Genomic DNA, 25,309 nt, shown 5'->3' with positions numbered 1-25,309 from the left:
CCTCCACAATTGACCCCAGGCTCTCTTAACAACACCATCCCTCACTGTTCTCCATCTTGAGCCTTGTGATCCAGTTGGACCTGGTACATGCTCTTCCCAAACACTTCCAATTCTCTCAGCCCCCTTTTCTAATTCCTTTTACTCTTACCACATATCATAGAATTAATGAACTACTATATGCCATATTGATTTATTTTTAAATTTCTAATTACAGACTTCAATCTTTTTTTTTAACTCTACACTCCCAATAATACCTGCTAGGTACCTAGAAAGTGCTAAGTAATTTGACAGATTGATTTTATAGACCTTGTCTGAACAACACACATATTTTAGCCAGCATCTTTGACCAAACCTAGGTTGATAAGGGAACAGGCTAAAAATCCAGCTCAGTTTTTCTCCCCTGGTTCCCCATCTTGGAAAGGTTGATCTCTCACAGTTTTTCTTCAAGGACTAAATAACTTCTAGAAGACAGGTTCCTTCTGTAGGAATCGGCCCAGGTGCTTGGAAAGGACTCTCTTCTCTCCAAGTGTGCAAAGTCAGGACTATAGTACAGCATTATTTATCAGGCCTTTAATTGAAATATGGTTTTATATCTCAGTTAGGAACTTGGCTCTAAAACACTTGCATTTTATTTATTTTTTCTTTTGTATGTATCTATTCTTCCCCCTTGGTTTCCATTGAACTCCCATCTCTGTGCTGCTAAATTAGCCTTAATTAACAGTTTTGCAGCATTCACCACAAGTGCCAATCATTAAGGATTGTTTTAACTGCCTGTACCCTAGATTGCTTCCTTGGGATGAGAGCCTGACCTTCTGATCAAGAGCAGGCATAGCAGATCCCAAGATCATGGCCCAGGAAGCCCTTAGTGAGCTAGGAACAACACGCCATACCCACCACATGGTGACTGGCTAGGACTGGTTCATTAACCTCAAGTCTTTGTGCTGGTAAAAGACAGCAAACCAACCCTAGTTCTCTATAATTATTAAATGTAGCCTGTGCCCTGCCATCTTAGGTTCCTCTTTTTCCTTTTTCTCCTCCTCACATAGGAACAGAAACTCTTATACACTATTACCTTTGAATAAACCCCAAAGTGCTTTTCTATGACAAATTTATTCCTCTTCATAAAAATCCTTCAGGGTAAATCAGGGTAAATATTGCTTTTAGTTTAAAGATAGAGTCAAGCAAGGGATGGTTTGAACCTGAGAGTTCTTTGTGGTTGGGGATGACCCCTACTCTTTATTTTGTAAGAGACCATTGTCTATATCTTAGAGATACCCAACAACAAGACTCTCCCATTGTCCATATGATGTCAGGCAAGTAACTTCGTCAGAATGATAGATCAGAGCTAGCAGCCCAAACCTGGCTCCAGAGAACCACTTATCATTTACACCTTGGAAACTGGCGGTGCTACAAGTCAGGGATTTTTTTTTTCTGATTTGTTGATTGTCCTGATTGAAGAAAGTGATAGAGAGAACATTAATGATATAGATTAAACTTAAAAGTGTGGTCAAACATTCGTTTTTTTCTTTCAGAGAGCTGAATGTTAAATATCTATAAGCACACCACTAATTAGAATTAATTAATCAATTATTGTTGTTATCATCATTGTATCAGTCAAAAAGAATTTCTTAAGTATATCTTCTGTTCTGGGCACTTTTCTGGAAGAGATCTTAAGGAACAGAGTGTGAAGTTAATGAATTTGAATTGAGAAGCTGAGTGTTTACTACTTGTTAATTGGGAAATCATATTACCTTTCTCATGTCCTTGTCTACAAAAAGGAGATAAAAATACTCTACTTCCCAGGATTGTGGCGAGAATAAATCTAAGCTAGCTATAAAATGAGGCGATTGGACTAGACGAGATGGAAGGTCCCTCTGAACTCCCACATCCTGGGATTCCATGAGAATAATTATCACTTGACTAGAGTTTTCTCCTGAAGTAGTTGGTGGAGCTAAATAGGAATTCTCAGAATTCTGACAGTCAGCCACCAGAAGAAGCAAGCAGCAGGAGAAAATAAGGGAATCGTCTACAAACTGTCTCCAGAAAGCTAGGCTAGCCAGGGTCTCTTGGAGACTCTGAAGGGGTCCTGCTCCTCTGGGTAGGGCCTCCATCAGCCTCTCCCTATGTTCACAAGGACTAGAGACAGAGCAGCAGCCAGCAGCCAGCACCTGAACAGAACCCATGGAACTTCCCTCTCAGACACTGAACAATAGTTGAAAAAATAAACCGGCAGGCACCTAAAAATGTAAATGTCAATGCCGCTGTAGTTCTTCATTTCTTTTGTTGTGCTGCAGTTTTCCGATTGATGGAGAGGTTTTATTCAGAACAGCCATTTCAGTTTTTCCTGGAGGCGCTCTTAATCTTTGGGCTTTAACCTTTAAAGATGCAGGCTTTTGGTTGTAGCAGTAATGATTTTCACTGCCTGGCATCTCCATATTTGGATTCCTCCAGAGAAATGTAGGGCTTCCATTTCCCTATACCAGAGATGGAGAAAAACAAGAAAAAATAAGTGGGGGAGGGAGAGATGTGGGGCTGATTGACTTTTCTCTCTGGATATGATGCGGAGGTGGGGTGGGAGGGAAGGGGAATCAATGGGTTGAACTTTCCAACAGGCATTAAAACTGCTTTTCCTTTAGGCAATACACTTCACAAAGTTGCTGATTACACATTTTGGGGTGTCTGGAGGCAGAGGGGGAAGGGAGAGGTTGAGGAACCTTAGTGATTAGAGAGCATTTTTATCCAAAGCATTAAAGGCTTGCTGATATATTTGAACAGAAATTAATTACAAGCCACTTTCCCATTTCTCCCTTAGGTGACAGTCTTCTGCTGATGTGTGCTGTAGAGAAAATAATAATAGGTTTCAAATGTTTATGAAAAATATCAAGTAATTACTTTTGGTGTAAATCATTCATTCCAAGCCCCAGCCCCCTCTCATGTCCTCTCAGAGTGTGTCTGTCTTTCCCTCTTTGCTAACATTAATTAAACATCATGGAAGGAATTTTATTTTGCTGTGGTGAGAGTTTTACTTCTCAATGCCTTGGTTTCACTTTTCTTCCTGGGATGCAATCACAGAAATGATAACCATACAAAAAAGATATTGGGACAAGGGAAATACATCCCTGCCAGGGAAATATTTGGTTCAGTTGAGGTGTGTAGCTTACTGACTATCAGCAACTTGCCAAAATGTAAATAATTGCAATTTTTGTTACTGTGGAAAGGAATCCACTTTAAACCATTTCATGACTCCCACTTAATGTTGTTTTATATTTGTTCTGAGAGAAAGTACCAGGTCCTCCTGTAGCTGCTGGCTACTTGAGTTTGGATCTGCCTATGAGGAATCATTATTCAGACTTAGAAAAGCAAGGGTAGAAATAAAAATTTATTAACAGAAATTAAAACACATAGGAAGGGATAGGGAGAGAGAGAGGGAGGGAAAGAAAGACAAAAGCCAAGCAGCCTTAGCTGGACAATAGGTCAGCGAAGACTACAGTCCTGAGCTGGAGTCCAACTCAGATTTTTATGTCTTGCCTCTCATCCAGAGGGCAAAAGGTGAACTCCTTTTCTCTTATTGGAGCAGGAATTAGGTAGAGGGTAAAGCCTAAGGATATCGGGATAGAAATTTTACATTAAACAATGAATCAATGGTAATGGGGATCTCCACCCAATTTGAGGAGATTACAAATTGTTTCTCTTACAATCATAATTCTCAGGGAGGCTAGGTGTCATAATGGATAAAGCACCTGCCCTGGAGTCAGGAGTACCTGGGTTCAAATCCGGTCTCAGACACTTAATAATTACCTAGCCATGTGGCCTTGGGCAAGCCACTTAACCCCATTTGCCTTGCAAAAAAAAAAAACACCAATCATAATTCTCTACTTCTACTCAATTTACATCTCCACCCAATTTCTACAATCACAGTTCTCTTCATTTTTCCTCTGCATCACTCCCATGGCTTCCAGTGAACAGGAGTCCTCCTTTGTCTGTCGAATAATGATGATGCTTGTCCTTTATTTTCAAAAACCATGACATCAGGGGGGTGATGCCATGACCAACCCATGAATTGGATTTGAGTGAGGGGCTGCTGTGCTGAATCACCAGCCTCACTTTTTCCTCTAGAGTCATCTGGATCTGTGGCCAGATATGAATCAGAACAACTGGAGACAGGACTGGATGAGAGGTAATCAGGGTTAAGTGACTTGCCCAAGGTCACACAGGTCACATTTGAACTCAGGTCCTTTTGACTTCAGGACTAATGCTGTACACACTGTGCCATTTAGCTGCCCTGTGTCAAATGGTAGCTAATGGAAAGCAGACACTGAATTGCTTTTCTACTTGTGCCCCCATACATACAGTCAACTCTCAGTAAATCCTTTTCTACCCATTCCATTCTTTTGTGTGTCCAATTGAGCCTTAATTTGATGGCCTGTGTCACAACCTGAAGCCTCTAGGTCTCCTTGGAAAGGTAAGAGCTCTAGAGGGTACACCTTCCTTCTGAAAAGGAGGAGAAACTAGAGAATTTTTTTAAAAAGGAGGAAGAGTAAGATCTGCCTCTTAAGGTCTAGAACTAGGAAGTGGCTCAATGGAAAGGGAATAAGAACTAGTAATCCAACTCAATTTAGTAAACATTTATTGAGAGCTGTATATGTGCAGACAGCAAATGGAAATTCAAAACCAAATAAGATGGTAAATTTCAGTGAGAAAAAGGCATAGACTTAAGAGTATGTCCTTTAATTTCATAAGGCCTCCCTCTTATTTGGAATTTTAAAGCTCTGTTTGCCAATATTTAATAATAATCATAATTATAATCACTTGCATTTTAACAGCACCCAGTACCTTCCAGGCTCTGTGTAAAGAGCTTTACAATAATTAGATCATTTGAGTCTAACAATCCTGGGCGGGGGGTGCTTTTATTATACTCATTTTTCAAGGTGGCTACTGAGACAAACAGGTTAATCGACTTACCTTAGATCACAGAACTAGTCAGGGTCTGAGGTGGATTTGAACTCAGGTCTTCATTTCAACAGGCCCAGGACTATTCAGTGTAACAGCTAGCTGTCTACTAATTATTTCTCATTAGTTCTGGACTTCATAGGTAGAGGGGAAAAGATTGAAAAGGTCTTATTCTCAAGATAAGAAATTGATCATTGGAGGGTTTTTGTTGTTTATTGTTCATTTATTTTAGTCATTTTCAACTCTCTGTGGCCCCATTTTGGGTTTAATTGGCAAAGGTACTGAAGTGGTCCACCATTTCTTTTTACAATTCATTTTTACAGACAAGGAAATTGAGACAAACCAGGCTAAGTGACATGACCAGTTATTTGGCCAGTAAATGTCCGTGGCCAGACTTTAACTCAGGAAGAGGAATCTGGCACATTGTGCCACCTCGTTACCCAAACAGAAGAGAATAAAAACTAACAATCACACCCTAGGCAGCAACAACATAGTTGAGGAGATAAGATTATGCATATAAAAGTCTAATAACCCAGTTTCACAGTAACATGGGTGGGACAGGCAAGCTCTTTAAGTTCTTTGGAAGAAAAGATCACTCTACTCCAGTCATTAGAAAGGAAGACTTGGAGGAATCATCCAGAAACTTGCCCTTGACCTTGAAGAAAGGTTAGATAATGGCTAGACAGAGAAGGGATTACTCTCCAGACAGAAAAGTGTGAGCAGATCCTTAGGACTATGAATAAGCCATAAGTTCTGGACTTAATGAAGGTGAATAATAAAAGATAATATAGAAAAGTAGATTGTAAACAAATATTGTAAAAATCATTGATCTATCTGAGGAGATTGGATTTTATCTTCCAAGCAATGATAATGGACTTCATTTGCACAGTGATTGTTAAAACTAAAGTATTTTCAGATAACATAATTATTTCACTGGAATCTCACAACCTAGGCTTAGACAGAGCAGGTTATTTTTATTCCTATTTTACAGATGCAAACATAAAGGCTTATGTGATTTAATAATTTGCCTCAAGTTTCCACAACTAATAAGTGGGGGAGCCAGGACTCCAAAAGACTTTATGGAGTCTCTGAGGTATTCATGAGAAACAACTTGGCTTCATAGTCAAAGAATCAACCTCAGGAGCACCTGGAATCAAATCCCCCATCTGATACATACAACCTGTCTACCCTTTGGGAACTCTCTTAGGCTCTAAGTTTCAGAGGGGTTGTTGACCCTTGAAGTCAAGTCCTTGAGGGACTGCTTTTCTCTTTTTGCCTTGGTATTCTTATGCTTGGCATAGGCTTTATAAATGAACTGAGTATTTTAGGCAACTTGACTTCTCAACAATATATATCAAAATGGCTTGGAGGGAAGTGATAATGGAGTCAGGGAGACCATTTAAAAACTATTAAAATGAGTCAAACCTAAAGTAATGGGAAGCTGATCTCTTCCAGTGTGAGGGAAGAAATGAAAAGGAATGGGGATTCTCAGAGAATGATGTAGAAATTTTGAATGACTGCCCCACAGAGAAATCCAGAGGGATCCAGTTATGTCTATGGAACAGTTAGGGGAGGGGGTGAAGAAGAGGAGGACAGGGGAAATGATGAGTGATGTTTGAGCTGATGGTTAAATATCCAAGCGAAAGTGTTAGCAAATTAAAGTGGAAAGACATCAGGTCTAAAGAGGAGGTTAAGGACACCCACATAAAGGTAAAAAGAGGAACTATGGAAGTAGATAAGATTCCCATAGAATGTTAAAACTGAAAGAGACTTTGAAGGCTAAACAAATGAGTAAACTGATCTTTAATGACTAGAGCATAAAGGAAAGCAAACAGAGGTCCCACCAAGTGTAGAGTGTGAATATCTGAAATCTTGGATTTCCGGGAAACTTTTCTAAGCTTTTGGTAGTTTAATGTATCTATTGATTGGCAGTTGAGAGAAAGACACCTGTCATTTTCTAGTGAATATATTGGATAATCTATCTTTTCATTAGTATGGTCTAAGTTAGTCAAAAAATATGAAGTTGTTCTATTCCAATCTACCATATTTTCCCTGGGAGAAAATGACAGTAGAAAGAGCAGAGGCTGAAAAGCATAATTGCTAGGATGCTACTACTCCCCTGAAACTATGCCTTTAGGAAAATAGAGAGCAAAGGATAATGTGTTTCAGCAAAATGAGAGAGAGAGAGAGAGAAAGAGAAAGGTGGGAGTTGGGAGTTGACAGCAACCCTGTTAGCTTAGTGGCTGCCTAGATATGTCAGCCTATAAAGACAGAGTCTTAAATTTGGTTAGTTCCGTGGGAGAACTCTGATGGCTTTTTGTAACCTTGGAGGTGACAGAAACACCTCCAGTTGGAATTTTTAAAGCATTTAAGGGGGCTGATACAATAAGCAAGCTTTCAGGGTGATTGCCATCCAAGGGAAAGTCTTTTTGTAAAAAAAAAAAAACAGTTGTGGGCTTCTGTCACCTTCATTAACAATGGATGATGGAAATAACTAGAAATAATGGCAGGTTGTACATATGTGTTCCTGCTAGAGCCGAAAATGTCCCTCTGTGTGAATTAATTTTATTTCATACTCTCATTTTGAGATATTAGGACATCGTGTACCAAGAAGAGAAAGGATCTCTCCCTGGAAGGGAGATGAGTCAGGGTTGGAAATGTAAGAGAGGAAAAGCAAAAAAGAAAAAAATAATTTTGAGATGTGCCAAGCAGATAAATGGTAGGAGGATCATCTGCTGGCTTGAAAAAAGGTCATTTACTAGGAAGAAGAGGTTATTGCAGTTTCTGGTTCACCTGGCTTCTTCCCAGTGGTCTGAGATCATCACCTTTCAACACTGGAATGCTAATATTGCACTCCCATATTTTCAGAGGATAAAACTAAGGCCCAGAGAAGCTGAATAATTTGACTCAAAACTCCCCAAAGGAAGAAAAAGGAAGCTTGTAGATGCTTAGAGGTGGAGCCAGGGTTAGAGCCAGGGCTCGCCAATAACTCATACTCGTCTTTACTGGCCAGGATGCAAGGATTTATGAATGAAGACCTCTGGAGCTGTGAGGGCAGGAACCACAAAGCTGTGATTGAATAGAAGTCCTTCTGAGGAAGGCAATGTTGTAGAATGGAATCGCATGGATTCTGACCCTGACCCCACTCCCAAGTTCAAAGTAACCCAAACAAGTCATTGCTTCTCTGGGTTTTGAACTCAATGAGAGACACAGTGGAGTAGATGAGACATTCCTGGTCTCTGGGGAAGGAAGCCCCAGGTTCAGACATGTGCCAGCCTGGATGATTTACATAACCTGTGGACACTACAGTTTCCACGTTATCTATAAAGGGGGAGAGTTTCACTAAGGACCTCTTGGGGCCTTACAGCTCCAAATCTGTGACTGTGTCCTGACAGTGTCCAAGATACTGGTCAGGGCTAACAATCTAAACTAAATATTTCTTTCTGTTTACTACTGACATCCTCTCACTCATGTATATCCATATAAAATGAGATTTGCTGAAAATGATTAGGGCTTAATGTTACTACTGTTCATGTTTACTAATGGTCATCTAAGATGCTTGTGTGTTTTTCTTAAAGAATATAGTGAAGGGCGGCTAGGTGGCGTAGTGGATAAAGCACCAGCCTTGGAGTCAGGAGTACCTGGGTTCAAATCCGGCCTCAGACACTTAATAATTACCTAGCTGTGTGGCCTTGGGCAAGCCACTTAACCCCATCTGCCTTGCAAAAACCTGAAAACAAAACAAAACAAAACAAGAATATAGTGAAGAACATATATCTGCCTCTGTTATATAGATCTAGATATAATATGGGTCAAAATTCATCCCTACCAAAACATAGCAGCTGCAACTACAATAACAGTAAAAATAAAAATATTTGCCAACACGAGGTGTTGCTATCATTTTCATTTGCTACAAAAACCACAGTCACGAAAACTCTACAAAATAAGGCAATCACAAAAGAGGCACTTAATAAATGTTTGTTGGTTGATTTCTGAAAGAAATGGTAAATATTTTGGGGGTTTTTTCATTTTATTATCTTTTTATTTAGCTGTGGCTTGCAAGTTCATTGGCATAGATCACTCTTAACAAAGAAGATGATAATTGCTGTGAAATCAATCCTTGTAGGAATTTGTCTGAAGAGGCCTGGAGAGAGGGTTAGAGTGACTTGCCCTGGTTCACACTGACATTATATGCCAAATCTTTTTGACTCCAGGTTAGCCTTCTGTCCTCTCTAGCTCTCATTTTTATTAATGACCAAGATTTCCTAATTGTACCTAGAAGTTTTTTGGGTTCTTTATATTTGATATTTATTCTCATTTTGTACAAATAATTTTTTATACATTAATAAAATATTCTTGTTTAAGAGTAAACAAAATACCCCCTCCCACCAAAAAATATAGACTCGCTTGAGCAATAAAGGGGAGAGAAAAAAATTAAAATTAAAAAAATAATAATAGTAATAACTGTAGGTATGGCCAGGTGGCTGAGTGGACGGAGCACCAGCCCTGGAGCCAGGAGCACCCAAGCCCATATCTGGCCCCGTACACCCAACAATCACCCAGCTGTGTGACATGCAAGCCACCCCAACCCCACTGCCCTGCAAAAACCAAAAAAAAAAAGGGGGAAAAAAGACCCAAAATAAAATAAAATAGTAATAATAGTAGGGGTGGCTGGGTGGAAGACAGAGCATTAGCCCTTGAGCCAGGAATACCCGGGTCCAAATCCGGCCTCAGACACCCAACAATCACCCTGCTATGCATCCCCAGGCAGGCCACCCAGCCCCATTTGCCCTGCACTCCCCCCAAAAATAATAATAATAAAAAATGTGCTTCAGTCTTTGTTCCAACACCAACAACTCTGTCATGGGTGGATCACATTCTATATGATAAGTACATCACAAAAGTTACTTCCATATTTTTCCACCATTGTTGTTGTTCCCTCCTTTTGTATTTTTCCACTACCATGTACTATATTTTCTCTCTCCTTTCACTCTGACCCTGCTGTAGGGTCGCTGAGTGGCACAGCAGACAGATCCCTGGCCCTGGGGCCAAGAGGCCCTGAGCCCACATACCACCCCTTGGGCCCAGCATCCCTGGCCCTATGTTCCCGGACAGGCCATCCAATCCCAGCCCCTTGGAAGAAGTAAAAAAGAATATGTGTTATATCTGACCACTCTCCCCCCATGGTCCATGCTCTCCTCCTTCATTCACATCCCCATCCCTTCCCCCTGTCTCCCCCCTTCTTACTCCATATGTCTGTACCCCATTGAGTATATGTGCTGTTTCCTCTCCTAGCCACCTCTGATGAGAGCGAAGAGTCCCTCATTCCCCCTTGCCTTCCCCCCTTCCATATCATTACAATAGCTCATTGGAATAAAGAAAAATCTTATTATATGAAATATCTTGGCCTATTCCCCCTCTCTCCTTTTTCTTTCTTCCATTACATTTCCCTTTTTTCTATTGACTCCATTTTACACCATATTTTATCTTCAAATTCAGCTTTCTCCTCTGTTTCATCTATAAAAGCTCCTTCTACCTGCTCTGATAATTGAGAAGGTTCATATGAGTATTATCAGTGTCATTTTTCTATACAGGAATACATGCAGTTCATCATCATTAAGTCCCTCATATTTTCCCCCTCTCCTCCAATCTCTATGCTTCACCTGAGTCCTGTATTTGAAGATCAAACCTTCTGTTTAGCTCTGGCCATTTCAACAGGAACATTTGAAATTCCCCTGGTTCACTGGAAGTCTATCTTTTTCCCTGGAAGAGGATGTTCATTTTTGCTGGGTAGTTGATTCTTGGCTGCATTCTAAGCTCTTTTGCCTTCTGGTATATTACATTCTAAGCCGTACGAGCTTCCAATGTAGCTGCTGCTACGTCCTGTGAGATCCTGATTGCAGCTCCACGGTATTTGAATTGTGTCCTTCTGGCTGCTTGTAATATTTTTCTTTGACTCGGGAGTTCTGGAACTTGGCTATAATATTCCTGGGGGGTGGTATTTTGGGATCTCTTTCTTGGGGGGATCTGTAGATTCTCTCCATTTCTGTTTTGCTCTCTGCTTCTAGGATATCTGGGTAATTTTCCTATAGTAATTCTTTGAAAATGATGTCAAGGCTCTTTTCCTGATCATGACTTTCAGGTATTCCAATAATTTTTAAGTTATCTTTCCTAAATCTGTTTTCCATATCAGTTGTTTTTTTCAGTGAGATGTTTCACATTTTCTTCTAATTTTTCATTCTTTTGGTTTTGAAGTATTAAGTCCTGATTTCTCATAAATTCAGCAATCTCCCTGAGTTCTATTCTTTGTCTGAAGGATTTGTTTTCCTCAGAGAGCTTTCTTATCTCTTTTTCCATCTGGCCAATTCTGCTTTTTAAAGCATTCTTCTCCTCAATAACTTTTTGAACTGTTTTATCCATTTGACCTAAGCTGGTTTTTTAGCATGCTATTTTCTTCAGCATTTTTTTTTGGATTTCCTTGACTAAGCTGCTGACTTCATTTTCATGTTTTTCCTGCATCTCTCTCATTTCTTTTCCCACTTTTTCTTCTATCTCCCTCATTTGATTTTCTTTTTTTTTTCTTTTTTTTAAGGTTTTTGCAAGGCAAATGGGGTTAAGTGGCTTCCCCAAGGCCACACAGCTAGGTAATTATTAAGTGTCTGAGACCAAATTTGAACCCAGATACTCCTGACTCCAAGGCCGGTGCTTTATCCACTACACCACCTAGCCACCCCCTCTCATTTGATTTTCAAAGTCTTTTTTGAGCTCTGTCATAGCCTGAGCCCAATTTCTATTTTTCTTGGAGTCTTTAGATGCAGGAGCTTGTGCTTCCCTCATCTTCAGACTGAGTATATTGATCCTTCTTGGGTTCATAGATAATGTATTTCTCAATGGTGTTTCTCTTGTTTCTCTGCTTGCTCATTTTCCCAGTCTAATCCTGTTTTGGGGGTGCTTCCTGAGCTTTTGGGACACTCCCACAAGAGTCTCAGTGTGTGAGGCTCTGTCCTCCCTCCTGGTCTGTAAATGACCACAAGCTCCCCTCTGCCACGGGGATCAGGTGGAGGTGACCCTGCTGTTCTGTGGGGGGGCCTGGACTGCGATCAGGATCTGAATGTGGTCAGAGCCCCAGAGTCCTGTTCCAGGGGCAAAGGACAGAGCTCTGCAGTCTCTCTCTCTTCACTCCTCTCCCTAGGTTCAATGGGCTCATGCCCTGGGGGCTCCTGCTTACAGGCTCTACCTGCTTCTGTTCCTGGATCTGGACTGCAGTGGCCAGGCTGCTTGCTGTGTGACCTGAGGGCTGGGCTCCATGTGCTTGCTCTGGCAGAGGCCCCCCAGCTGTTCCCCCAATTTGTGCCCTGTGCTTCCTGGGGCATAGGTCAGGAAACTGCCCCCGCTGCTGTGAGCTGCGGCTCCCAGTGCCCTGGAGCTGCCTCCGGGAGGCTGAGGTTCTTTGGCTCTGGCGGGCCACCCCTCTGGGGGGCCACCCCTCTGACCCCGGAGAGCAGAGCCTTTCTGCTCTTTTCCAGGTTACCTTGAGTAGGAGAACTGCCTCGCTGGGTCCCTCTGTGGGTTCTGTCTCTCGAAAATTTAAAGTCCTTAGTTTCAAAGATTTATGAGAGAGTGCCTAGGACATGATCCACTGTTGCCACCATCTTGGCTCTGCCAAAATGGTTAATGTTTGATTGATTTCTTGTTGGAGGTTATCAGGCCAAAATAGCAAGTAGCTACTGAATCACGAACCTAATTCACTTTATGTTGGTTAAGAAGGAGAAAGTTAAATGTGATTTTCTTTTCAGAAGTTGAAGAAAGTAAGAGGACAGAAAAATCCACTCTGATTTTATAGGAAGTAAAATTTGAAGTTTCTAAATTCTTTTTTGCTCCCTGGATATAAAAAATTGTTTATGTACCCTAGTGATTTTTTTATTTCAGACTCTGGCACCAAATAGACCAAATACTGAAGAAAATAGCAAGAAGGAAAAATAGAAAAACTGAATAGAAAAACCAGACAGACAGATAAGATCTTTCAGGCTCAAGATTCAATTCTTTTGAGGCCAACTTGGCGAATTCAGTAAAAAGACCATCTTTCACAAAGAGCAAGAGTTGAATGTTCAGATACTGAAGGGGCTGGGATGCCAAAGTGAAGGAAGATGAATCAATAGGGATTTTAGAAAAGGAAGCTTTCCTACCAGTTGACCAATAAGACTGGGGACCTTTCATTTTTGTCTAGGGACCAAGGTTAAACAGCTAGAGAGGTAGATGAGAAAGTTATTTTTTATTCTCAGCTTCCTAAGTTTATGTTGTAATATTAAAGAAACAAAGTCTTTACCAAGTTGCTTTACCAAACAGGTTGGAGCTTTTGTCTGTTTTTTTGTGTTTGGTCTATTTTTATTTTTTAACAGAATCATGCTGTACTATATCTCTAACATCCCTTTTAGCCATACTCCTCTGAATCTTTACTGTCACTGGTGACAACATTTCTAAATTGCAAGGACATTTCCACAGAGATTAATGAACCCCTTCAGCTACCAAACTGAAAAATCTACTTTAGATTTTTGGAACTTAGATAAGTTTTGCAACAAACAAGTTATATCTGGTTTTAACATTTTTAAAATTTTGAGTTCCAAATTCTCTCTCTCTCTTTGAAAAGGTAAGCAATTCAATATAAATTATACATATAAAATCATATCAAACATATTTTCATGTTATCCACATTTGTTGCAAAAGAAAATAATAAAAATTTAAAAGTTTTTTAAAGTATGATTCAATCTTCCTTCAGAGTTCTTCAATTCTTTCTAGAAGTGGATAACATTTCTCATCATAGGTCCTTCGGAATTGTCTTGGATCATTGTCTCAATTAGAAGTTTTTCACGGTTGATCATCTTTATAATATTGCTGTTAATTTGAAAAAGTTATCCTAGTTCTGTTCACATCATTTTGCATGAGTTCATATAAATCTTCCCAGGTTTTTCTGAAACCATTTTGCTTGTCATTTCTTATAGTGCCATAGTATTCCATCACAATCATATACAGCATTCATTGTCTAGCCATTCCCCAGCTGTTGAGTATCCCCTCAATTTCCAATTCTTTGTCACCACAAAGAACCATTATAAATATTTTAGTACAAATAAATCTTTCCCCTTTTCTGTGATCTCTTTGGAATACAAACCTAGTAATGCTATTGTTGGGTCAACTATGCTATTGCATGGTTTTCTAACTCTGGACATATTTCCAAATTGTTTTCCAGAGTAGTTGGACTAGTTCACAACTTCACCAACAGTGAAACAGAGTATGTATTTTTCCACATTCTCCCCAGCATTTGTCATTTTTCTTTTCCACATTGACTTTTTTTAAGGGAAAATGTCCAGGGCTTGCAGCTGTGGCTGTCCCATTCCCTCTGCTGTCAACCTCATCTTACTATTGCTTATTAAATAGCTACTGCCACAACTACCACCAACTGCTACTACCACCATTCTGTTTTTGCTGCTGCACTGATTCCTGTCCTGTGCTATACCTTTCCATGTAGATTCAAGGTGGAGAAACCACCCACAATATAGGTTCAGATCTAATTCCTTTATTTCCCACTTATTGCCTAATACCATCCTGGGAGCCACACAGCAAATTGGGCACTGCCTGCTCTATCCTTTGGATAAGTTGGCCATAGTAGTGCCACCCACTTTAAGGCTCTCCATCATTCCAACAAGACTGTCTCTTCTGAGATATAGCAGGCAGAAAAGAGATTAACTTCCAGTAAGCCTAGATGTAGGACTAGGTTAACATGAAAATTCAGTTGTTTTGATACTTTTAGGATTAAGATCCTATCCATGATGATGATCCTAGTTCCACTCATCCCTTCAAAAAATAAATATTTAAGTCCCCAAATGGAAATTATTAAGAAACTATTATGTCCAATGCATTGATGACAGCACCTTGCCCCACCAGTTTCCTTTTAAGATGCCACAAATAAAAAATACCTGATTTTCTGTTGATAAAGTTTATTTGTCTGATACATTTGATGTTAGAAACTTCAGAACAGGGGAAGCTAGGTGGTGCAGTGAATAGAGCACCAGCCTTGGAGTCAGGAGTACCTGGGTTCAAATCCAACCTCAGACACTTAATAAATTACCTAGCCATATGGCCTTGGGCAAGCCACTTAAACCCATTGCCTTGAAAAAAAAAATCTAAAACAAGAAACTTCAGAACATGATTGTCTGCAGTTGGTGTGGATTTTGGAAACATCATTTAAAGTTTGCCATCTATTCTTTTGTATATACCATTTCTTAACACATTGTCCATATTTATACTATTCCCATTGAAAAAATTAACCCAAGGGGTGGCTAGGTGGTACAGTAGATAGAGCACTAGCCCTGGAGTCAGGAGGACTTGGGTTCAAATCCAGTCTCAGACACTTAATAATAATAATTACCTAGCTGTGTGGCCTTGGGCAAGCTACCATTTACCTTGCAAAACCTAAAAAAAAAAAATAATGATCCAATAGGAAAGTTGGTTTCACTAAATGAAATAGTGTCGATAGTGTCAATCAGTATCTCAATAAAAAGATAAGAGATTAACCAGCGAAAAAAGAAAAGTATAAAACAGCAGTCCCCTAAATTTGATTTAATTTTATATGCAATCTTCCTCACATCTTAATGCAATATTCTTCCCAAAAGATGTGAAGCATCCCATTTTGCAGATGAAACTGAAGGTTAGGTGACCTATCCCCAAACCATACAGTCTGAGGAAGAATTTTTTTTGGAGGATGATAAGTTGATTATTAGACCTAGGAGGTAATACAAAGGAGTGAAATTGGACCTCTATTTTTTTTTGAATGTGGGTAAATCAAGGAAGCTATAAAATAATCTGAACTTCTCTTTCAAATTCTAATTCTGATGTCTCTTGTACCTGGGCCTTTGCATTCATTGTCCCCAATGTATGAAATGGACTATCTCACTATCCCAATTTCTGGCTATGGAAAGTCCTCTCCTCCTCCAAGATTCAACTAAGGTATGAGGAAATTTTCCCTTACTATCCCAGGTGATCTCTTCCTCCTCAAATTTATCTTCACACTTTTCCTGAACATTTCTGGAATATTTGAATGTTTAATACCTATTCTTTTCTTCCATGGCTAATTTTTTTTCAGATTGATATTTTATTTTAATTTTTCAAATTACATGTTATAAAAGTTTTTCAGCATTCATCCACTTACATATTTATAAGTTACATATTTTTCTACCACCCTTCCTTCCTGCCCCCCTCCCATCAACAACAAGCAGTCTGGTAAAAGTTGTACGTGTACATTTGTGTTAATGTTTACATATTAGTCATTTTGTGTTTAAAGAATTGGGACTAAGAGAAAAGAAAGAAAACCATGGAATAGGAAGGAAAAATGTAAGAGAAAATTTAAAAAAGTGAACATAGTATTCATTCAGATTCTGTAGGGTTTTTTGTTTATTTTTTTCCCTCTGGATGTGGTTGTCATAACTATTTTATAAGCATGTGTGTGATTGTAAACTCCTTAAGAAAAGATCTATGCCATATTTTTGTAGCCCCAGCAAAATGAGAACTAGAAATTTTGATGTTCAGGACAATTCCTTTGGGATGTATTGGGGGCAAACAATGCTCAATGAAAGAAAGATTAAAAAACCCTAGAACAACATGTGGCCATTGCTTAAAAGACTTTCATGAGAGAGGGGATGCATAGAGCACCTCATCTTATTCTCTTAACATGAGAGGAACCACACCATTTGATAGCATCATCTTTTAACTAATTATGACAAATTAGGAGATAAGGTCAGTACTATTGCTGTGAGAGTGCAGGTATTCCCTTCCATCCTCTAAATTTCAGCTCTCTGGGAATCCTCAGACTTTACACAGTACATAGTAGGAGCTAGAAGAACATTGTTGTCAAGTTCAAAGATGTATAAAATGCCATCTTACTGGTTTGGGTTGCTTTTGCCAAGGATGTTCCTTAGAGTATCTCAAAGACTTTTTTTCACAGTTTTAAAATTCTGTTTAATGGATTTAAGATAATACATACACCATATATGTTATAAACACACAAATTAGTGCAAAGAGTTAAACAAGCAAGTCCTTACACTTGCCAAAAGAGAGAAATGGTGCAGTATGATCACAGTCAAGTCCCCCTCTCCAAGGTTGTAAAATGTAGATTTAGAATAAATCAATGTACTGATAGAGAAGATCTCATTTGAAGCAAAGATATAAAATAAAATAGCATCTGAGTACACTTAGTATCTAGCTCAGCTTGTAGTTCTATCATTTTTACTTATTCTCTACTCAGATGCTATGGTTCTCTCCATTTAAACTTATATTTTCTCAAAAGCCACACTGGCACTTACAACCCAACATCTCTAAGCCAGCAGCCAGTCCCCAGAGCTACTTAATTGTGCTGACTGTCATTAGAAAACCCTAAGAATCTAGGTATGAGCCAGTCTTAGTTCATAGAGCCTTTAATCTCTATTGATGGCATTTAAGCTCTGTCTCTATAATTAATGACTGTTTAGGCCATTAGAGCTAATAAAATAGGAATACGGTCTGTTTTTTTTTCCTCCAGATTCAATTCAACTACACATTGAACTCAAAAGGAACAACAGAATGACTTTATTTATAGTCTTGTATCTATTTTTTTCTCTTCCAAACATGGAAACATGGACATGAATTCCTATTGCCTGGTTTGTATCTATTAATTTTGCATCTATGAAATTACCACATAACTCCCTTCTTGCTTAGGGCCCTAGGAGGACAAGGGGTCATTGACCTTAGAATTAAGTGATTCCTTCCCCATGGAGTTTTGTGCAGGATCTTAGCCTGAGTTCCCTTACTGAACTTGGTCTTTATTTTGTTTTTTCTTTTGTAAAAGAAATTTTTATTAATGTCTTTTATTTTCATGTATCACTGAAATTTCTTCCCAATACACCTTCCCCTGTCTCTGTTAGAGAGCTAGCACATATAACTATTAGTATTTTTAAGAAGAAAAAAAGTAATTCTTTCCCTCTTGAGTACAGTGTATAGTTGAATTGAATCTATTTATGTAGAGGGTTCCATACTTTTCTTTACTCATCATATTGTTCATTTCTTTACAGCACAGTAATATTCCATTACATTCTTGATTCTCTGTTTAGCCATTTTCCGGTCAATGAGCATCTACTTATCTAATGGCGCTAGACTTTTGTATATGGATGTACCAACAATGCATTGATGTGCCTATCTTTCCCTAACCCTTCCAGAATGAATTTTTCCCACATCATTGTCAATTTGTAGGATATAAAGTGAAACCTTAAGGTTATTTTAATTTGTAGTTCTCTTATTAGGAATTTGAAGCATTTTTTTTCTCATATGGTTGCTAATAGTTCTTTTGAGAACATTTATATCATTTGGTGTGTTTGTACCTATAGCATGTAATATAGTTACATCTCTGGATATAGTAGATTAAATACATACTTTTGTTGTTGTTGAGTCATGTCCAAGCCTTTATTGACCCCATTTGGGGTTTTTCTTGGCAAAGATATTGGAGTGGTTCACCATTTCCTTCTTCAGTTCATTTTACAGATAAGGAAACTGAGGCAAACAGGGTTAAGTGACTTGCCCAGGATCACACAACTAATAAATATCTGAGGTCAGTTTTGAACTCAGGAAGATGAGTCTTCTTAATTCTGAACCCAGTGTTGGAATCATATTGAAAGAGTTTCCAAGATGGTAGAACTTGCCAGTGAATGAAAAAATGAAGCATTTATTGCATGCTTACTGCACTTTGCTAGCATGCAAATAGAGAAGGAAGAGAGAAGAAGAAAAAAACAACATATTTGGAAGGTTTCAGCAGCAAATCAGAGGAGACCCATGATCATTAGGGCACAGTAGCAAAACAGATAGAAATGCATCTTCTTTAATATCATTTCTACTGATAAATCTTCAGTTTCTGGATTTTTTTTTAACATTTAACAGTGTCAAAGCCTTTAATGACAAGTATTTTCTCTTTAAAGTCCTCAAGAGATTTTACTGTAGCACCAGCCAGTGGGGTAGTCACACTGCCTCTCCCCAGGGCTTGCTTCCCTGGATGTTGACCAGGGTTACTGAGATGGAAGCATTTCTTTAACAAGGGTCTTAGTTGTTAGCTGCAGGGTCTTGGTTGTCTCCTTCAGGGTCTGAGGGGAGATATGGTCATGGGGTTTTGACATACCTGGTACATGTTGCCTCCTGTCTTTTGGCCTTTGTTGCTTTAGCTAGGCTAGCCTGCCTCCTGTGTAGATGGCAGTTATCAGGAATGATAGGTTCCTTATTCATCTCCACAGGTGATGGCTGTGAGGGCTGGGCTAGAAGCAGGACAGGTGATCTGGGGTGGGGGTGATAACATTCTCAGTACTTCTGTGCCCTCTCTCTATCGGTGGCCAAAGCTTGCCCTCCACTGGCACAGCCTTCATAACGATAGTGTTATACTAGGCACGGTGGTGCATAAGTTAGCAGGGGGACTGAGCTGTGCTCTTGGGAGCAATGTGCCCTCATAGAAGAGGAATAAAAGTAAGCAAGGATAGAAACCATAAGGGGAAAAATAGCTGACTCTGAGCAGCTTTTTTCAGCCAAAGACTGTGACCATGTTACCCTGAGCACAATCGCACTGAGTTTCTTTAAAAGTGAGCTAATTGAAATGATTTCTTCACAGAGGGCAAATAGGGTAATGTTCTTATTCTCTGAGATACTTTGAATTGTAAATAGACACCAGGAACCTCAACAATTAAAAATTTAAGATCATAATTCTCTAAACTTTGAAAGTCTTTCATATCTTTCCCCTAGCAAGGGAGCTCAACATTTCAGATGTTTTCTCATTCATCCACCATATTCCTGGGATGCAAATTGGTCCAATATAAAAATGTACCAAAGAAAGAAGTCCCCTGAATTTGGTATCTCTGACTTTATAAATGCATTTAGCCTTTGGACAACCTCTTTCAGAAAGCAGCTAAGAAATGAACTGTCCTTGTCCTCATCCTCTTCAGGAAAGGTTTGGGAGAAGCCATCTTCTTTGTTTTCTTTAATACATGTACCCATGCCCTTAGAGCAACACACCCCCGCCCCTACTCCTCCCTGCAAACAGCCCCCCAGTGAGGCAATTTATTGAAAAGGTAATGAAATGCCAACAGGCGCCCAAGTCCACCATCTGCTTTTTCCTAGTTCTAATCCCAAGCTGTAGCCAAAGAAGCCCAAGAGACACCTCCTTCAGTCTGTGTTCCAAGAATTGAGATGCCCACCTTTCCCTCTGGATATTGTTACCTGCCATGTCCATTTTCTTTGGTTCTGGAGTGATTATTTGAAAATGAATAGTGGTTCCAAGTTAGAGAAGGATTTAAAAGGAGAGGCTCCTCGCCCTTTGTACAATGATGCATCTTTCAACTCAGTGAACTAAAGCAGAGACTAGTACAATGGGGATCTCTTCCACCTCCTTTGGGCACCTAGATAGAGGCAGACGGCAGATTCCAAAGCAGGTGTAGAAAAGATGGAGTTAGGGAGGTGAGGTATTGATTTCACACAATCATTAACATATCTGGCAGATGGGGACTGTCTGAGCACATTTCATTGAGTGGCATCTGCACCATGCTGATTGGCATTGCTGAACTTTCACGCATCAGATGTAGGATTTCAACACACAGACTCAGAGATGGCAATCAAATGCCTCCCTGAGCGCCAGTGCTTTTCAGCCAGGGAAAGTTGTGAACACATAATATAATTTAAACCCTTATTAATTTCAGGATGTGTTAGGTTTTAATACACATATGGAAATATAGATCTAAAATCCCCAACTGCTGTTTTGATACTATAGACGTGTGTGTGTGCACGCACTCTCTTCAGAAAACCACTGCATACTTTCAGTTAGATGTTTTTTAGAATATCAAGTTTATCTCACATGATGTAATGAAAAGAAGTCTGGACCTGGGATCTATCAGACCTGAATTATAGTCCCTATTCTGCAACCTCCAAATAACCTTACCACCATTACCATGCTATTTAACCTCCCAAGACTTTAGTTTTCTCTAAACCACTTTAGATTGAGTAGTTTGAAACAAGTTAGGTCTTAGAGTCCTGGCTTGAAAGTCTTTGAATTTGTAATTTTGTAATTTGTAAGTTGTTATAGAGCAATGAACTAGAAGGTCTCAGCACATGAAATGCTTATGATAAGTCACTTCATAAAGTCATTCTTTTACTCTTTCTTCTTTCCAACCTCTTCCCATCTCTGCTTCATTCCTTTCTCTATTCTCTGCCTTTCTATCCTGCAAACCACCCTACCTTTTTCCATTCTAGACAGTAATAAGGCAACTCCATTAAGTGGGACAACCCTATATCAAGAGACTTAGAAGTGTCCCTACTAAAAGTCTCTGCTATCAGGTTTCTAGGTTCTTCTAGATGTAGTTTTAAAGCTTCATGAGTTCCAGAAAGCCCTTCTTGAAGTCCAGACCTAGGAAGATTTACATTTTCAATAGCTTCAAAATAGTGGCCATTCCCATGCTAAATATGCATATTTAAATAAGTAGGTAATAGAATTTCCTATTTTTAGATCAATGATTACTATATTTGAAATGGGTAAATGGAAATCTAGACAATCCATTGTCTCTACCTTATTGTTCTTTCTCAGGAGATAAAGCTCTGGGCCTGGAGTCCCAAAGATCTGAGTTCAACTCAGACCTCAGAAAATAACTCTATGACACTGGCCAAGTCACTTAACCTCTGTTTGCCTCAATCCACTGAAAAAGAAAATGACAAAATACTCCATTATCTTTATCATGAGAACCCCATCACTAGTATTGGTTGATTTGGTCCACCAGGCCATGAAGAATCAGACACAACTGAAAAAAATGACTGAACAACAACCTATGCTCAGAGTATAAGTCAGACTTTTGACCCATGTTCCAACTATCTTAACTCCTGTCTTATCCCCATTTCTCTTAACATGGTGAATAGAGAGCTAGACATGGAGGTAGGAAGACCTGAGTTCAAATCTTTATTTAAACACACCTCTGAGCACACCACTCAAATTCTCAGGCTCAGTTTCCTCAACTGTAAAATAAACACAATAATATTATATACTTCACAGGATTGTTATGAGGATAAATCTAATATTTTAGTGGGATAGAGACTAGATTTGTTGCTTCATTGGTGGATTGAATTACAAGGGGGAAGAAACTCCATTTGCCAATATAAGACAGCACCTTCCCTCATCTCAGTCTTAGAGTATTGCCTCAAGCAAGAATCAATAAACTCTTGACTCATGTGGTCCTAGGACCTAAGAATGTTTTTTATATTTTTATCCTATGGGCTTTCATTTGCTGATGACAGCCACCACCACCGTGATGCCCATGCCATTTATATGTCAGAGCAGGACTTCCTTGAACCCATGTCTTCCTGACTCTGGGTCCAGCTATCTAGCCACCATGCCATGATACCATTCTATAAATTATAACCTTGTTGCCATCCTAATTTACCCACAAGAAGATTTCCTTGGGAAAAAAAGAACCTTTACAGGTTCCAGGTCAATTCTATCCCTACAAGTGGTTTAAATAAATGATAAATAATAGATGAATGGAAGACAAGTATAGGTCTTAGGGAAATTAAAAATTACATCTCAGAAACAAAAATGAGACTTTTCAGCTCATTCATTCATAGAAAGGAAGAACAAAAAAAAAGATAGCATGAAAAGCTTTCATGATGAGTATCAGAGTCTGATATTGGACCTGCAATGTATTACTTCCTCCCATTGAAAATCCTAACTGTCCCTGAATATTTTTATTATTTACCTCTTGGAGTCCTGGTCAAGTTCAGAACTAGAAGAAGTTCATACAAATGCTAGGTATACTACAAATTGACACTAATTCTATCATTTCAGTTGGGCTATAGGAATACAATCTTTTCACTCTTCCTTTTCTATAGACATTTTCTATAGAAATTAGCCCATGTTGGCTGCTCCAAATTATGTTTCCTTTCCTCAAACCTCCCATACTATATATACTCTTGCTTGCTTCTGCCCTCCCAGGTAAGGTCTTCACCTCATACTTTACTGAGAATTTAAAGACCACTTGTCATCACTTTCACTTTTCTTTGTCTCTGAAAATGGAGCTCGTCTTCTAACCAAGATCTCAACCCTTTTCCACATTACCTCTGAAGGTATCCCTTCCTTGCTCTTGCAGATTGTCCCTACAATGGTATCTTCTCTCTACTTCTCTAATCTTTTACTTTTCTCTATATGCTTTCTCCCTCCTTGCCTCCTAGAAAGACATGGGTCTCCCACATTCTTAATAAAATCCTCATTTGACTTACTATGATCCTATAACTTTTCTCCCTTTCATAGCTAGTTTCCTAGGGGTGGAAAATCTATCTACATTGCTTCCATTTTTCTCCCCCTCTTACTCACTTCTCAATCCTTTGCATTCTAGCTTCTAAAATCATCACAACTGAAACTGAGCTCAGTAAAATTATCAGTGATTTCTGAATTGCCAAATTGAATGTCTTTTCTCAGTCTTCCTCCTTTTTGTCTAGTCTCTCTCTGCAGCATTTGTATATTCACTTTTGGGGTTTTTGTGACACAACTTTTCATGATTCTCTTCCTATCTGTCAGACACTCGTGATGAATCTCTTTCACTAGCTCATCATCCATATCATATCTTAACTGTAGATTTAACTCAAGAATCTTTCAGTACTCTCTTCTTTTCTCATAAACTCTCTGACTTGGAGACTTAATCAGTGACCATAGGTTTATCATGTCTGTGCCAGTGACTTCCAAATTTGTATATCCCTATTCTCACCTGAACTTTATCCCTTGTCCTGTATCATCAACTGCCGATTGGAAATTTTAAACTGGATATTCTGGAAGCATCTCAAACATTATTTAAGATAGAACTCAGGGCGGCTAGGTGGTGCAGTGAATAGAGCACCAGCCTTGGAGTCAGGAGTACCTGGGTTCAAATCCAACCTCAGACATTTAATAATTACCTAGCTGTGTGGCCTTGGGCAAGCCACTTAACCCCATTGCCTTGAAAAATCTAAAAAAAAAAAAAAAGATAGAACTCATTATCTTTCCCCAAAATTGCTCCTCTGAACTACCCAATTCTCTTGAAGACATCACCATCTTCCAGTCTCCCAAGCTCACTGCTCAAGCATTATCCTCCACTCTTTTCTCTTCACTCCTCAAATATCCAGCTACTTGCCTAGTCTTTCTATTTTTGAGTACACATCTCTCTCATCCTTTCTAACCTCTCATATGACTAGTACACTGGTTCAGTCCTTCACTACCTCTTGCCTAGACTGTTAAAAAGGTTCTACTTGACCTTCCTTCTCTCCAGCCTAAACCCTCTCCAAAATGCCAAAATGATTCTTCTTAAGTGTAAGTCCCATCAAATCATTCCTCTACACACGTTTAATAGGAACTATTGTCCCAGTGATCACATAGCAATCCTCTTTTTTGTTTTTGAAGCCCTTCATTCTCCATCTGACCTCACTCTTCTCTTTTATCTTAGTGACCTCCATCCACACTATCATCTACCCAAACGGGTCTTGCTCATGACAGTCCATCTCCCTCCTTCCTTCTTTTTTTCAGTGACCATCTCCCATTCCCTGATTATTTTCCCTTCTTTCTCTACCTCATAGACTCACTTCCTTCAGAACTCAGCTCAAACACTATTTTCTACATTAAATCTCCCTCTGCAAAGCTAGTGCCCTTCTTTCCTTATGATCCTTGTATTTATTTTTTGCTTATTCTATACTTGCCTTTTTTCTTCCTTAATTAAATGTAAGACCCCTGAGCAAGAATGGTTTTGTTTTTGTCAGGGCCTGGCACAGTGTCTGACATATAGTAAGAATTTAATTAAATGTTTGTCATTTGATTGAAGGAGCTTATACTCTATGGGAGAAACAACATTTTGACCCAGAAGTAGCTGTTTATGTAGACAAAGTAAATATAAGGTAATTTGCAGGATGGGGGGGCATCTAGAAGGTCTTAGGTGGAAGGTATGCTTGAACTGAGCTTTGAAGAAAGCAAGAGCTTCCAAGAAGAGGTGTAGTTTCAGCATCAGACAGGATACAGCAAAGATAGGAAGAGAGGAAATGGAATAACCTGAGTGTGTTGTGGAAGAAAGACCATTTCTTTAGTTGGGAAGTCAGGTTGCTCTAGATTTTATTAAAACACTTGCCCTGAGTAACCCATCTCTTTAGATAATTCCCATGGCTTATGGGATATTGTGAGGAAAAGAGAAATTGTATGTGCAAAGGAACAAGATACCTGTTAAGGCCAAGCTAAATAGGGATATACTATACTTACAGATGACAGACTCTTAATGGTTATCCAGGGGTCAATTAGATTAAGCCTCTT

General features: G+C 39.2%; 1 protein-coding gene and 1 long non-coding RNA gene across 3 annotated transcripts in view; one reads left to right on the top strand and one right to left on the bottom strand.

Annotated features, from left to right (window-relative positions):
* The window catches only part of LOC141492921 (uncharacterized), a 39,483-nt gene extending 38,270 nt beyond the window's left edge, over positions 1 to 1,213 (bottom strand). Inside the window, exon 1 of the long non-coding RNA XR_012470078.1 lies at positions 1,073 to 1,213. This is a non-coding gene — a long non-coding RNA (uncharacterized LOC141492921). The remainder of the gene's footprint in view (positions 1 to 1,072) is intronic.
* EXOC4 (exocyst complex component 4) overlaps positions 1 to 25,309 on the top strand; it is a 914,582-nt gene that overhangs the window by 854,599 nt on the left and 34,674 nt on the right. The window lies entirely within an intron of this gene.

This window comes from Macrotis lagotis, chromosome 7 (assembly GCF_037893015.1).
Source record: "Macrotis lagotis isolate mMagLag1 chromosome 7, bilby.v1.9.chrom.fasta, whole genome shotgun sequence".
In the NCBI taxonomy this organism is placed as follows: domain Eukaryota; kingdom Metazoa; phylum Chordata; class Mammalia; order Peramelemorphia; family Peramelidae; genus Macrotis; species Macrotis lagotis.
The sequence above is the reverse complement of the archived record's forward strand: the minus strand, read 5'-3'. Positions and strand labels throughout refer to the sequence as shown.